Source organism: Pteropus vampyrus, unplaced genomic scaffold (genome assembly GCF_000151845.1).
Source record: "Pteropus vampyrus isolate Shadow unplaced genomic scaffold, Pvam_2.0 Scaffold272, whole genome shotgun sequence".
NCBI classification, from domain to species: Eukaryota; Metazoa; Chordata; class Mammalia; order Chiroptera; family Pteropodidae; genus Pteropus; species Pteropus vampyrus.
Genome location: NW_011889053.1, coordinates 356,098 through 360,937, shown reverse-complemented (window position 1 = coordinate 360,937; position 4,840 = coordinate 356,098).

Below are 4,840 nucleotides of genomic sequence, written 5' to 3'. Positions count from 1 at the left end.
TGCATCAATAAGGCACAACATAAAATCCCTAGCAAACATCGGTGTTCGGAAGTTGATTTTGTCTTTTTCCTATTTTTTTATGTACATGAAAAATACGTAAAGGTGATTTTGTCTTTTTCCTATTTTTTTACGTACATGAAAAATACGTAAAGGTCGGTTATCTCTCTGCCTCCAGAAAAATTTCCAGGAGAACGGTGTAGTCACGATCATCACAGAGCTTTGTAGTGAGGTGCGCACACACGTGCACGCGTGCGCGCGCGCGCACACACACACACACACACACACACACACACACACCCCTTCCCAAAGAACTCTGAGTTCAACCCTGACATCTACCCAGCCTTTCCAAAGATGTTTCTTACTCCTCCTGAACACGGGCACAGAGCAGTCCAGCAGCTGGGGGAGCGCTTCGGCTGATTATTCCTCCTAATCAAACGCATACAATAAATATGCTGTACAAATGCAAAATGTGATTATTCCAGCCTTGGCAGACACGTTTGGGGGGGGGGGGAGCCTTTTCTGGAGGCTCCACTAGGCACAAAATACATCTCCGCAAAACAGCATCTGCGATCCATTCTACCCAACGATTCACAAGAAATGAACACCAAAGGAAAGCGACACTGATCAATCAGGACGTCACATCACTGCAAATTCTCTCTGGCTTCTCTTTTTTTCAGGCATCGAAAAACGGGAAGGGAAGTAACAGGCCATGGAATACTTATTTATTGAGTGCCTCCTAGACAGAAGGCATTTTGCTAGGTAATGGGGAGGAAAAAGTACACAGTTTAAGGCATAAGCTTAGTGTTAGTAGAGGCGACAGAAATGAGAGAGACCAAGAAATATTCAGAGGACAAAGATGACTGCCAGTCTCACGCGGAGCCAAAAATCAGGGCGATCTCATGAAGGAAGCATCGAAGTAGGCTTACGGGTGAGAGTATGATTTGATTGTGAGGAGAAAGATCAGTGTTCCGGGAATAATCGCGTGTGAGCAGAGCAGAGACACAGGCCAGTAACACTGCACTTAACAACCTAGCTGGCTCCCACGTGGTGGGTGAAGGTCAAGCCATAATACTTTGAAGCCTTGTTTCCAATTAGTACAGCAATACGAATTGGGCTTCCGTCCCTTAAAACCCATCGTATACCTTACGAATGTTCCAATTCATCCTGTAAATTACATGAAGACCCATGTGCTTTTAAGGAAATAGATTTAATGCATAAAACCAAAAACAACAAAACAACAAAGCTATTGTTCAAATACCCAATTCAAAGGGCCGGATCGGCTGAGGCTTAAAAGGCCCCGTAGCTTGAAAATCAGCTCCCAGACCACGTGGAAAGTATGCTGGGCCGTTTGGAAAAACAAAACCTCCAATTACCCCTCAGCTTTATCCTCATGCGTACCACACACCTCCCACCTCTGACTGGGGAAGGATAGGAGGATATTGCGATGTTTCTTATCAGATTGGTTTCTTCTCTCCCCACTCCTCTCCCTTTCTACCTTCTAAAGATCAAAAGGAGAGGCAGGCTTTTTAGTGCACGTCCCTGACATCCTCCTCCTCCTGGATTCCTAACAACCCTTTACAAACTGACTGAGGTATCACTTCTTCAAACCCACTGAGGTATCGCTGGGAGTCGAGCCCTCCGAGGGCTGTTGTAAATATGATCGAAGGGAGAGGAAACGTTAATCTATAAAGTCTCCTCATAAACAGAAGCCTAGCTTGCCTGTTCCTGATGTTTTTGAAAGGCACACAATGAGGACACCTTGATGCTTCTCCTGGGATTTCTTCTTGTCTTTCCTGGTGAGGTAGAGGCTCCAAGTGCACGGAAGTCAAACGTCATGTACCAGAGGAAAACACATTCATTTGCTTTGACCGTCAGCCCAGTTTCCTATGTGAATCAGCCTGCTATGTCTGCTTATTCCCACTGGTCATATGGACCTAAGGCTCTTTACTTCCATCAACGATCTTAATGTAACCCTCAAATTTACGTGCAGATTCGGACGAGTCAACATGGAAGCCAACTCACTCACCTTTATTCCCAACCCCACTGACGCAGAATATGCTTTTCCAGCGTGATGGCTTTTCCTGGCTTTCTCATTGATTTGACATTTCATGTATCACATTTCTTCTCAGAAAGAGAAGAAAGTTCCAAACGTAAAAAAAAAAAAAAAATTTAAAAGAAAAGCAGTGCCAAAAAGATACAGATGGAGTCATATGAATCCTCAGCATCCTCCACCGATTCAGCGATGCTACATCAATTGGTTGTCTTTGTCACGTCACTAAGAGGTCATAAATAATTACAATAAAATTCACAACTCTCTTTTGTTGAGCCTCGTCTAGGCATTCATTATGTATGAACCCAAATAATCCTTATAATAATCACGTGACGAGCACGCTCACCTTGGAGATGAAAAAAATGGGGCAAAGAGAAACAAAGCAACCGGCTCAATGTCTACAAGTTGAATTTCTGTCTGTTACTATGTGACCTACATGATAAAGAATTTGGGGGAGGGGTTTTGAGGCACAACGTTTCCTAAGATAGACAGCTAAATATCTGTGAACTAAATGAATCTTTTATACTTATTGGATTGTTGGTTTGTTTCTTTTTTTCCTTTAAATCAAAGTCTAGTCCCAGAGTCTATACATTGAAAAAAAAGAAAACTCACTGAATTCCAGGCTCACAGGTAGTGCGATGGTGGTGACAGGACCAGGTGCTTAAACGAGAGAAGCCTGGTCCCAGTTTCTAGAGAGCCGAGTGTCCTGGAGGCAGGAACGTGTGCACAGAATCAGCGACTGAAGCAGGCACGCAAAAAGGGTGAGGCAGACAGAAAGCCATTCACTCATCCAAAGATCAGAACGTTCTCTGGCCACAATGCTGCAGTCAGCATCCCTCGCCCCGCCTTCAAAGGGCTTGTAATCCGGTGGGGAAACAGATCAGTGCAGAATTAACCAATACGGCGTAGAACGTGAAATGTTTTCTTTCGCCTCGACTTTGCTCCTCTTCGTGTGTTGTCTGTCAGCCAACCACCTCTCCCTTAAGACATAGCTCAGGTTTTCTCTCCTCTGGGACGTCGCTCCCCTCATCACACATCCCCAGGTTGGGTTAGATGCCCCTTCTCTGGACCCCCAGGTCCAGCCAGACAGGGAATAATTCCGGGGAGGGGAGGGAGGAGTCTTTCTCAGTCTCACACAAACTCATGACTGTATTCAATTGTCCAATCTGTGTGCTTTCCATATTGTAATTAATCCGCTTATGTGCCTGTCTTTCTGATTAAAAAGGTCTCCAACTGGAAAAGTATGGACTGTGCTTTATGGATCTTGCTATTCTCGATGTCTGCGGGAGGGAGAAAGGGCTCTGGGTATGTCATGTCTAAGGGAAAGCCTGGTACTCCCCGCTGGGGTAGAAAGTGGAGTACTGCATGGGGAGAGGTTCACGATGCCTTCCCCTGCAAAGTCAGCAACTGAGCTTCATCCGAGGGGCCCTAAAGGGTGAAGACAGGGAATGACAGCTCACGGAGCGAGACAAAGCCACGAGCCCTCCGGCTCACACAGCGACGTGAGCATCTGCCGTGGGGCCTTCCTGGCGTGCCCTCTGCTTTAGGGTGCTGCTCTGCTCACACCAGACAGATACACAGGCAAAAGCTCCAACTCGTGCGTCCCTGTACGACGCTGCCTCTGAAGATGAGAGCACAGAGTAGAGCACGGCAGGACCACTTCAGGAGAGCAGCTGCCAGAGGCGAAGTGATACAGTGGCGAAAACACAGACGAAACTACACAGACGCAGAATAGGAAATGCCAAAGAGAGAGACACATCGGGTGAGGTGTTCACGCGGAGGAAGGGTCTCTAGTCACAGGTTGGAGAACCTGGGTTGCCCCAGCTGGTCATAGACGCAGATCAGAGGAATTAATGAGCAGCGCCTGGCGGCTGACTGGACGGCAGAGAGAGAAAAGATGAGAGGCCTGGCCTTTTCCAATACTCTCCTTTACCTCTGGACTTCTGATCACATAGATGATCAGTTCCCCCCTTGAATGACAGTGTTCTCACGTCGACGAACTATGAAACGAAATTGGAAAGCTAATACGACCACATATAATAGCTGTATAGTATGATATCCTTATGGCCAATAATAATTATGTAATTCGAGGCCCAAATCATATAAGCATTACATACTGCTCTTGGACACAAATTCGCCCTTCTACCCAAAATGCTACTGAAATAGACTGAGTGTTACTGAAACCTGCCAGGATTTGTCCCAAGTTCTCAATAGCGTCAGACACACAATCCTGAGTCGCAGCGAAGTTTCTGTGGCACACACTCCACTCTGCAAACCCTTTGCCAATGCACTGGCATCAAGGATGGCCCAAACCTAGGAGTTTCGTAATATTTCCAGACCTCCTGTTATTACTTTTTTTCTCTGCTTACAATCAGACTCTGTTCCGCACACCTATAGCAGGAGGTATTGGTGTGGGGGGCAGTGATGGGAAAAGAACAGTAATCGAGGGGCTTCTTCCTTCCATGCAAACACAGACAAAAATGGATTTGCTTATAAGACACAAAAAAATCAGCCACTCCAAGAGAAGATCAGTAAACGTGGTATTCCTAAGACGACAGTATCTCTTAAAATTCTACAAGTAGTCAGGGCCATTGTTAAGATGGCGATGGGTCCCCAGGCTGTAAAGTCGCCAAACGTAGCTCTAGAGGTTCCCGTTGGACCAGCACTGCAGTCACGGTTCTCCCAGCCCAGCTCTGCTTCCTTCTCTCTTTTCCGTCAGGGTAGCAGCTCGGCATTGCCACTTCAAGGCTTTCTTGGCCCGATCCCACCCCATCCCCATCTTCATCCTTT